General features: G+C 31.9%; 1 non-coding gene across 1 annotated transcript; it reads left to right on the top strand.

Moving 5' to 3' along the window:
• The first annotated feature begins 11,885 nt into the window (after positions 1 to 11,885).
• On the top strand, positions 11,886 to 11,995 carry LOC141425209 (U6 spliceosomal RNA). Its single transcript, XR_012450298.1, has one exon. It is a non-coding gene; the product is annotated as a U6 spliceosomal RNA (small nuclear RNA).
• Positions 11,996 to 12,233: the final 238 nt, after the last annotated feature.

Below are 12,233 nucleotides of genomic sequence, written 5' to 3'. Positions count from 1 at the left end.
CAGAGTTCAGGAATGAAAAGTAGATATTCCTAACAGAAAATTTTAAATTTATTTTCTATTTGATTTTTAGGTGAGCAAGCATGAAGAAAGCTTATAAGTAGTGACCAAATTTACATAATCTGTGAGTTGGGTTAGCTAGTATTTAAATCCATGAAATGGACCAGTCAGACACGGTATTCTTAAGAATAAGTCTAGATCCAAGACACTTCACTATAGCAGTATACCTCCTGCTATGCTTGTAGTGTTTGAAGAGTTACACATAATTACAATGAACACATACAAACAAACACAAATTAAGTAGTTTTATTTTTTACCAAGTTTTATTGCATCATGAAACTTGATAAATTTAACAGTGTTTGGATTATTTTTCTCCAAACACTACAAATTAGGATAAAAGACAATGACCTTTATGTATATGCCAATTTATTTCATATGTGAACATTTTCAAAGACTTACTTTACCTCTTACCTACAAGATACACTTTGTACAACTTGTCAGGATACATTGACTAATGAGAACAAATATCTATTCCATGGGATAATGTTAGAGTCCATTAAAGCTTCTATCAGTGAATTTCAAGCCTGGAGAAGTTATCTAAGCTGTAAGAATTAATGATTGTTTGAAAATTCACATAGTTTGAAATTGACAATTCCAGCACCCTAAATAATTAGAAAGCACCAAGGTAACCCAGTAATAGAGTGCCCCACACTATAATTCTCTTCTCCTTAACATATGAACATTTTATTCCTTTCTTGATCACAACAAATGTGATGGAATCTACTTATGGCATGATCACTTTTTGCTTAGGTTAAAAGCATATACAGTCTAAAACCATACAGCATGTCTTAATTTATTTAATGATGTATTAATGGCAAAACATTTTAGGATTTGAGACAGATTTTATGGAATCAGTTAATTTCAATATCAATATCTACACAATCACTCAAAAAGGTCTTTGAAAAATTCGATGATGAAAAAATTAACATCTTTAAGAAATCCAATATTTCTCAAAACATTAGTCTTCAGAAGCTATAAGTTGTTTAAAAATACACTAATACATCTTGCATGCAATATACATTTATAAAACTAAAATGTCCAAAACCTGTAACAAGTTCAAATTGATTAACTACATTTTATTTGTATGGATAATAGAGAATCTTTGTCAAACACAACCCAGGCTTAATTATTATTATTAGAAAAAAAGTTACATGACAGTTCTATTTATTCTACCTAAGTTTCTAAATGAAGTTCACAAATTTACAGCCTATATTTCTGTGTAGGGACATAGCTATTTTAAGGAAATATATATCATAGGCATCATTAACTACTACAATATCAGAGATACAAAATATCTTAGCAAAATATCTACACAAAGCTAAATTGATCTAAATCTAACCTCCATAAAACTCAGGTAATATATTAATTATTGTAAGCACACTTTTTATGTTTCTGATTATTCATGAGTTCATTTTATAAATAACACTGTATATTAAATTAAATCTCACAAAATAGGAGATGAAGCACAGCTAGAAATTCAGCCATGAATATTGCATTATCATTTTCCCTTGCTAATTTTCTCTTGCTTTCATTTGATATAAATGACACATTAACAGTGGAGACTCTGGAAAATTACAGTTTCTTTTAAAAGACACTTCATTTATCTTGGTGATCACGCATGCTTTTCTAATCTATTTGCCCTTGCCTAGATCCCTTTCTGACCCTCACCTTCAATGACAAACTCGATTCTTCACTGCACTCTATGTCACATCTTCACTATTTACAACCTGACTGAGTAATTTCACTCTTTATACTGCTGATGCAAAGTATTACTTGTAATGGGTATCATAAATTATATCTTAGCCTAGACAGATAGAACCAAATGCTTTTCGGATTCTGCAGGATAATTTTAGAATTGCCATTCCTCTGCCATTGCTGCAGATGAATAGTGCTTCTGCTGTGGTCACCATAGCCAAATGGTTTCTCCCTGCAGAAGGTGTGACTACAGGTCTTCAGTAATGTTCTGTAGGAGGGAAATTTAAAGTTATTTTCTTGCATGTTTGTTTAATTGTTGCTAGTTAATCAAATTTTTTTGGTCATTTTCTCCTGCTTTTTAATTATATGAGTGTTCTTTAGCTCTTTAATCAATATGGTGTTCCATGTCTTTCCCCAGAATATACTTCTGGAAATACTCCACAATGTTTATCTTAGCCCTGTGTCCAAAATGAAATAAGTATATATGGTTCACAGAAATTTTCTAGATGGTAAAAAAATTCAAGAACTTATGTGTGTACATGTAAGTTTATATTCATGCACACATGCATCAGAATATCATTAAATTCATTCCACACTTCTAAACAAGTTTTCAATCTAACATGATGTTTAGAGAGAATTGAAGAAATCTCTCATTGATTTGTGACTTTTGCATATATATTAATATTGTTTCATTTGTGAATTTTTTAGATTATTCATTGATTTCTTTCTCTAAATCTAGTACTTTAACATAAAACCATCCAGTATTTTAATCATTCTTGAAGCACTGGTGGGTAAAATGACCAACATCTGTATTTCTAGCACTCAGGAAACAAAGGCAGAAAGATTTAGAGTTCAAAGGCAGACTGGGCTACAAAGTGAAAATCTATCTCAATAAATAATAAATAAATAAATAAATAAATAAATAAATAAAACAAGTAAGAATGACCAAAATACTGCATTACATTCTTCTGTTATCTCATAAAGTCCTAAGAGAGTATTTGACTAGTGTTTATTTTCTCAAATATAGCAAATTACTGGTATACCATAACTCACTATATCTAAGAAATCTAAATTAAATTTTGAATATTAATTAGTATATTATTTATAAGTCTTATTCTAGAGGGAACATTGTTACAGGTAGAAAGCATTAATTATGGAGGGCATTTATCAACCTAACTAGGCAAAATGCCTCCCCAAAATGCCTAATAATTATTTTAGTTGGCATATACATTTGGATACAGATAGCTCAGCACAAACACAGTATACATTTAGCATAAGCTTTTACCAATTCAGCTGTTGAAAGGGTAAAAGCTAATTTTTACAATGCTGTTGCTGCACAGAGAAAGAGGGAGACAGAGACAGAAACAGAAGACAGAGAATATGAAAAATCTGATTGATAATGTCCACTAATGCATTTCAGCAGAATTTATCTTCACAAAGAATAAAAAGGTCTGGAGATACATCTCAGTGGTACAGTACTTGCCTAGCATGAGTAAGGACTTGAGTTCTATACCCAGAACTGAAAGAGGAAAAACGATGGCAAAAATCAGGATTTGTCCTGATTTTTGTATTGAAAAGGAAAGGGAAAAAAGTTGACCCAAACATTTTATTCCTTATGGTTGAGAAGGATGTGTCTTAAAATTATTTTAATATTATACCCAAAGTAACATCTTAAGTCCTTGAAATAGATTTTCTTTCTTCTGGAATAATCCAATCAATCCTCAAGTAACATACATGGAAAATTTACTTGGATTTGACAAAATATCAACTATTGGGCATACATTCATATTACTACCAAACAAAAGCTGTGTTTAAAAATTGTATTGATATATATTTCCTAGTCAAGATTATAACCACCTTGATAATTGACCATGTATACTTTTGCTGTTTTGTGTGTTGCCTTGTCTAAGAGTAAGCAGACTGAAGAAGACTATTTCTACTTACTTACTGATGAGCTAAACAAAACTTTTTTTCAGCTTAATGTACATTAACTCCATGCTTAACACAGTCACCTATCTGGGGAGAAAGAAAACATTAAATTATCCAAGTCATTTAGTCAATGCTGAATAAGGCTGTTAGTATGGAGTGCGGAGGAAACAGGCACTGCTGGCAGGTAGAACTTCGTTTCATCTTGTCACTACCACAAGCCAGCATGAGGCTTTAAGGAAGATAATTAATCTTTTCAAATATCAGTTTTGTAATCTTTAAAACCCTCTCCAGTTTGCTATAAGGATTAGTTATGACCACATATATAAAGCCCTCTGCATACTGCATAATATATTTTAGGAACTCATAAATGGGAAATATCATTATTGCTTTTGCTGTATTCTAGTCATCATTATTGTTTTTCTCACCACTAGTTTTTATAAACCTTGGTATTTTAAATATTTAGGAGAAATCATAGTGATCTTAAAAATATAAATAAACCAGGATTTCTACTTTAATAACTTAAAACACAAACATGTACACAGAAATGCACAAATTCTACAAAACTTTGGAGAGCATTTAAATTCATAATTCACTTGAGTAATATCCACAGAATTGTATTGATGTTGGGCAGAGTTCCCCTTATTCTAGAGTATATTTCACTAAAGAAAAGAAGGTAATGAGAATGTGGAAATCTTAAATTAATGTCATGAGGAGATAGTAGCAGGCTGTTAATACAAAATACCAAAAAGCCTACAAGTATGAAAGTAGAGAATTGTAGAAAGTGGAGCATAGAGTTAGGAATCCAGTGGACAGGGATCAGTGTGAATGCTAGAGTATGACTTTGATATAGATAGATAATTAAATAGCCATAGAAATGATACGTTGGTCAGCAGATCCTAGAACAATCAAACAATCAAGTATTTTTCTCCCATTAAGAATCTGAGGTATATGTTTATGCAGATTGATGACAAGATGCAAGCCCTTCCTTGGAAATTATTCTAGGGTTTGGCTCCAAATATTAACAGGGCATTCTAGTGAGCCTGGCTGTACTAGACTCTATTACCCCACACCTCCATGCCTGGAGAGTGCATTGCAGACCTGAGTGATGCAAACTTTGAATAATCACAGGCTGTTTGCTCCAACTACAAACCACAAAATCCAAATTGTTAGTCTTGCTACAATAGTTCTTAATCCAGGATGAGAAAATTTTCAGATAATGCAAGAAAAAAAGAATAAGTAATTTTTTTCTTAGTTCCCCAAAAGTGCAGGCCCAGGAAACAAAACCAAAAATTAAGTCAGAATAAGTGTTAGGAAGTTGAATAAAGTGCAACAAATGTGTACACATGTACATAAATGCAAAAGTGATACCTGTTAAAACTGTACCAGGAATCAGGGGAGGAGGGATAAAGGAGGACAGTAGAGGGGGAGAATTCATGTGTGATATATTTGATACAGTGTAAGAACCTGTGTAAAAGGCACAATGTACCCTTTACATCCAGCACAAGAATAAAGGTAAAAAATTTAAAAAGATGCAAATTCTGGGTACAATCACATGTGTGCATAGATACTGTTTTCTTCTTTAATTTTGTTTATTAGCATTTTCATGATATTGTCACAATGTACAGTGAGAAAAGTGGAAATGAAGAGCTGTATTTTATTTCCTTGAATGAGTGAGTTGAGATAAAAGGTCACACTAGACCCCTACATGCTGATCTAGAACTCCCTTTGAACTTCTTGTGTATCATAAAGTTTACCTTATTCGGGCTCACAATTTGTAGAATATACTCCTTTTTGGCTGTAAATCGTCTTGACTTTGATTCTAACTCAGTGTATTGATGAAAGAAGACCATCAGAGAAAAGAAGAAAAGAGAATATGTCTATCTTTAAAAGGATTCTAGTTTCTATACTTCTCAGTGATGAGGACTTACTTATTTTACTTTCATTCATTAAAAGATAAAGAATCTACTTTCATGCTTTATGCCATTACTAAGTGACAATATTTATAATGTCTGACCCAAGATAGGACTTTAAGTTGCTATTTTTTTCTTAGTGTGATCTTTTCAACATGTTTCAAATATGAGGACAGATTCTAGAGTGGAGTCCAGCAGGTGCCATGATCTTCCTCTTAATGAAAAGATAAAAGAATAATGAGGATCAATGCTACATGTCAGTGTAGATAAAACAAAGGAATAAATATAGATTAAAATATAGGGTGTGTGTTTGTATTCAGAGATTACAGATTTGTGAATTTACTTACTAAAAGTTTTTGTATCCTCAAAATCAATACCTACAACATTCCAAACTCATTTGTGGCTACATATTTTCACTTGTTAGCATATTCCAGATAGTGCTTGTATGGCAAAACTCTGCTGTATTTTTGTTCTCACACAGAGATGATAAATGGCATGGAGACATTAGACACAATGCTGCATAAGCCAAGAAGTTCTGGTTCTGGGGCAGCTGGATGGGGTTTGAATCTCACTCTGCACTTAGTGGTGCAAGTTACATAATACTTCTGAATCTTCCTTCTCTTTTGCAAAATAAAGTAAATAGGATCTGTCAGGTAAGATGCTTTGAGGATTTAAGACTGTGTTTTATGTGAAAGATGAATGTGTATTTGCAAATATCAACAAAGATATGTACATATTCATGTGTATACACATGAATGTGTATATTTATGGTATATACATATATATATATAAAATATGAGGGGTGGAAAAATCTTTTTAGATATAATTGAAAATATTTTGTAGTTCTCCATTATATGCTATAAAATATCACATAAAGCTTATGCTATTCTCACAATTTATAGTATATGAATTTTTATAATACTTACTAATTAGGTAAAGACTGAGTCTCAAAGACAATGAACACTTTCAAAAAGATATTCAACTAGTAAGGGGATGAGCTTCTATTCACTGAAATACAAGGTTCAGTATTTCTAATAAACCTTGAAGTTAATGAATTCAGTGACATGTTCAAATTCATAATACTAGTGTGAGGACATGACTTTGAATTATGCTTATTTATTTGTTTATTTATTTATTATTGGCAGCACTGGAGATAGAACTCATAACTTTGTATTTACAACAAAGCACTCTATCACTTTAACCATGCTACCAGTCCTTTTGCTTTTAGCTTGTTTTTCAGATAAGGTCATGACTATTGTCTGCAATCCTCCCATCTGTGCCTCTTGAGTGTCTGGGATTACAGACATGTGCTATAATGCTCAGTTTAAACTATTGATACAATGTTTTCTCCAACATACCAAACAGTCAACAGTTTAAGTAACAGGATTTTTTTCATTTTTGAAATAGACTAATTTGATAAATGACTACATCTATTCATGAATCTCTCCGCATATAATCTATCATTTATAAATATACAAAACTCATCAGTCTGTGTGTGTATGTGTATTTGCTTGTGTGTGTGTGTGTGTGTGTGTGTGTGTGCACAGTGTTCTAGTGTGGTCAGATTTTATTTAATTTACAGACCTTATTTTTTAAAGCTTGTTTATCAACTCATAGGAAAACCTCCCTGAAGAGAATGAATATGATCTCTGCGTGTATGAGAATATACCACATAATATAGAAATAAATGTTTTCTACTCCTAAAACCTGTTCTTATTTCAATGTATATTTGTTGGCTAGATGAACGGTGTCTCTCAATTTCAGCATCCATTCACCACTTCTCACAAATTGTATTAAACCTTAACAATGTGAAATAATGGCATGTCCCTTAGTCTCTGAAGTTAGAATTGGAGAATTACAAAGACAAGAGAATGTGCTAAGAGACATCATCTGTCTGATTTTTTTGTCATAAAATTGTTTTAGTAATATAGATAATCACAACAAAAACTAGTCATTTCTTGTCTTTTTTACTATTGGAAAATCACAGAATTTCAACAAATTCTTACACAACTTATAAGTTAAAACAGGACATGGTATGCAGTCAAATTTTTTTAATGAACCTTATTTCTTAAAGCTGCTTAAGTTTCACAACAAAACAGACAAGTATAGACAGATTTCCTATATTGCAGTGGCCTCCACATATCCACATCCTCTTCTGCTACCAAGATATCTCACTACTGTGGTACATTTGCTCAAATACAGAATCCAAACTGATATAACATTATCACTCAAAGTCAATAGCTTTCCTTACAGTTCATTCTTGATGTTGTACATTCTGTCTTTTTTGACAAATGCACAATGATATATGTTTAACAACATAATAAATAAAGAAGAGTATCACTTACTTAAAAACAGGTGTTCTGCCTTTTCGCTTTTCCTCTGTATTACTTTCTGGAAAACACTGATGACTAGTTTTGCCCTTTCCTTAATGCCATATAGTTGTGATGTTACAGTATTCTTACCAATGACTTGATAGTTCATCTCTCTTTAGTGTTGGCTAATACTCCATTTTCTAAATGAACCATAGTTTATTTATCCATTGACCTACTATAGGGCATTATTGTTTACTTCCAAGTAAGTAATTATGCATGACTACTTTATATGTCCGTATGCAGGACTTTGTGTGACCATAAAATTTCACTGCCTTTTGGTAAATAGTAAGGAATGTGATAGTAAGATGAAATAGTAAGACTATGTTTAATTTCATAAGTAACTGTCAAATTGTCTTCCAAAGTGATGTACCATTTTTTCATTTCTACCACCAATGCATTAGAGCTATTTGTTGCCCCATGTACTCACCAGCATTTATACTTGTCATTATTCTAGATTTTGGGCATTAAAAAAAATGTTCAATGATACCTCACTGTTTTTTTTTTTAATAGGGAATTTCTACAGTCATTTGATGTTTAGTATCTTTCACCTGTTTATTTGTCATCTGTATATATTCTTTGGCAAGATATTTGTTTATTCAGGTCTTTGGTCCATTTTTATGAGAGTTTTAGTTTTCACGTTGATGAGATTTTAAGAGTTTTATATGTTTTGGAAAACAGCATTTTATCAGATGAGTCCTTTGCAAATATTTTCTCCCAATTTATGGCATAATTCTATGCTAGAAGATGTGCTTTAATAGGGAGTATTCGAAATCATAGGAGTGAAAAGAAGTAAGCATTGGAAACAAGTCCATGAGGTCAAGGGAAATCTAGCTCTATATGTGGCTAGGGAGGGAAGTGATAAGCTGTAAAAATTAATTGGTACTGAAAAAAAGAAATAGAAATAACATTTTTAAAAGAGTCTATCACTTGAAAATGTTCCCTTTTGAATTCTGAACGTGTTTTAAGTACATAAAAATTGAGGCCTAGCCATGTTAACTATCTTGCCCAGCTAGTACCACATTATACTGCCTTTAAATATATCTCTATGAGCTTATGCATGTATGTGAGCATATGTACCCAAATGCATAAATTATATATAAACATGTGTATACATGTATACATCCTTTAAGGTGTCATAATGAAAAGATTATTTTCAATATAATTTTAATAGTAAACTGTATCAATCAACTTTAGAACCATTTTCATGTCTATTAATATTTCTTTCATAGCAAACATCTAATTAAAAAGTGTTTACCATTGAGTTCTAGCTATAATAGCAGCAAAGAGAATTTAAATATGTTTACCATAGTGAGAAAATTATTTTACAATATATATAGAACCTAAGAAAATGTAAGCATTAAGTATCATTTGGGATAAAATTTACAAGCAAGCACTAGTGATATGAAGTTGTAATAAAATTCTGAAAGTATTCTTTATTAATTATTAGACATTGAATATAATAGCTCAAAATAAATACATAATACACTTGTTAAAATCTCTATGTATCCCTTCTAGGACAGACTAATTCTAACAGACAAAATAATTATTCCTCAACAGAAAAGACTAATCCTCAGGAGAAGTGAGATGTAATGACTGAAATAGGAGACAGTTGCTCTGAGACTGATTTCCTGGCAATCAGCAGATAATGAGGTTTAAACTATAAGCCCTAATGAAGCAGAGAATATCAAAGAAAGGTGTTGGATACTGAAACTTATCAGCTTTTCAAAAATACTTTGGTAAAGGCACCAATTCATATCAAAAATAAAAACATAAAGATATGCTGTGAAAGTGACTTTAATAAAAATTTATTCTGAAAAGAGGATAAACGCGGTATAATTGGCATTCCAACTAAACACATATGCAAATCCCAGCGCTTTGAAACGTCCTGTGTCTGTGCTGAGATTTTATGCATAATCAGAAAAAGATAAATTGCAACAAACTGTACATAGTAAGTATTTCTAAAATCTGTTTTTCAGATGATCCATTCCTGCTTTCGCCCCTCGAATTTTCTGATCCGTCTAAATGACCTGGCCCTCCATATTCACATGCACTTCACCTAAAGTGAGGTTATTATTTCCTTAAGTTCAAAGCTACATGATTTTCATGCGTAAATTTCATTTCTTCACTAGTTCTCCTTCTTTACCCACCACCACAGCTCATGAAAGGCCTATAAACCTGGACATGAAATTGCACAGGGACAAGGAACGGGGAGCGATCCTCAATACTTTGAGAATTTTTATTTTGTCTCATAGATACGAATAATGTTCCATAAGCCTGCAGATTACATTAGTGATTTAAAAGTACTCGTTTTATGTAGATATGAATCAAAAATAATATTTTATATTTGCCTTTGATCTGTAAGATGTAAAAGATTAAGAATTGCATTAAAAATTCTAATAGCATTCCCATGTATTCATATATATACTGTAAAACATTTAATGATAAATAAGGAAACAAATACAGTACTGTCCAATTTATCTACGTGAATTTAATGTGTGACAAAATCTACCAATGATTGATATTTTACATAAGCCAGGTGTATCAATTCAACAATTTTAAGAAAAATATTAAATTTGAAAAAGATCTGGTACTAATAAAGGGTACGTGGTAAGAGGTATCTGCTATTATTTAGATAAACATATCAAACACTCAGACTTTATGAAATATGAACTAAGTAACTCTGGAATTAGAGTAAGTATTCTATGTAGGAATGGGACCCTTGTACTCTCTCAGACAATGTTTCTCGCCTATCTTCCATGCTGATTGTACACATACAAAACAGAAAAGCGTGTGGTCAGCATTTGAAGACGTCACATTTAGGAATTCAGCCACTAAGTAAAGACTGAAGAGTTAAGGAAAAGTTACTGTTAGTAGGTGGGTTCTATGTTTGTGCCAAAAACTCCCAAAGCATGTATTTAACATGACCTTTTACTCTAAAAATCATACTTCATGTGCTCGCATACTCTGAATAAGATTTAACTTTGTGCTCATCATCAACAAAGCAGTCTCAAGTTCTGAGATGTCATTAGAAGACTGTGCTCTTACCTGGCACAGAGGATAACATAGTCCCAGGAGTGACAATTTAACCATAAGTAATTAAGTAGTGTTAGGTACCTACAGAGACAAGAAAATCTATTTGGCTTGGATACAATCAGCCCTATTAAAAACATTGGCCATTCTGAGTAACAGTGCTACCCCCCGCCTCTGTCCCCCCCGCCCCCACCCCCGCCCCTACCACCGGAGAGTAATGTAAAACATTCCCAGGAGTGCTGCTTGTTTTTTTTTCCTAAAGAAAAACAAAAACAAAATGGAGAAAATCAAGGAAAAACTGGAGAAAGGTACCTGTTCACTAGGAAGAGATTTCATGTGCACTGACTGGACAATAAACACATAACTACTTCTTTCTACTCATTATTCTACAGCTTTCTTGACAAATTACTATACCACAAATGAACCAATGAATTCTATAATACATCTTCAAATGAATTGTTATATAGCCAGGCATAATCACAGAATAATATTTACATAGGAGTCCATAGAATGTAAGACATATCAGAACCCTAGTGATAGTTTATACAGTTTTCCACCTCTATGTCAAATTAATATTTCTTAAATGTCTGCCATTTAAATGCTTGGCATTTATACATATACATATATATGTTTTTTTAAATAATATTTACATTTTATTTTTTTATTTTATTATTCATATGTGCATACAAGGCTTGGTAATTAAAACATGTTTAATTACATGTTTTAATTGGCTCCCTTCTTAATTTTAAAATATGTTTTAAACACTTATCCTTCAGTTTTTACAGTTTGAAGTCCAAAATTATTGATAGAAATAGAAATGTTTTTAAAAATATGATGAAAAAAAATACTGTCTTTTTATCCTGATAGAAACAGTTGCCTTTAAACAACTGAGGTGTTCGCTTCAGCAGCTCATATACTAAAATTGGAACGATACAAAGGAGAAGATTTGTATGGCCCCTGTGCAAGGATGACACACAAATTCGTGAAGTGTTCCATAAAAAAAACAAAAACAAACAAAAAAAATCTAAGCATGAGGCTGCTTCAGCTGTGATAAAAATGATGTCGTGCCAGAAAATTCCAAATAAAAGACAAATTTGAAAGTGAGTTTAAAAAAAAGGGTAAATTTTTTGCAATGTAATTCAATGTGAAAAAATGTTACCTATGTTACAACTGTGGTATCCTAGATACATGGTGATGACTATCTCTACATATCTTGTCATATATATGTTTGGGTTATTGA

The sequence above is a fragment of the Castor canadensis genome, chromosome 7 (genome assembly GCF_047511655.1).
Source record: "Castor canadensis chromosome 7, mCasCan1.hap1v2, whole genome shotgun sequence".
Taxonomy (NCBI): domain Eukaryota; kingdom Metazoa; phylum Chordata; class Mammalia; order Rodentia; family Castoridae; genus Castor; species Castor canadensis.
This window is presented reverse-complemented; position numbering and strand designations above follow the sequence as displayed.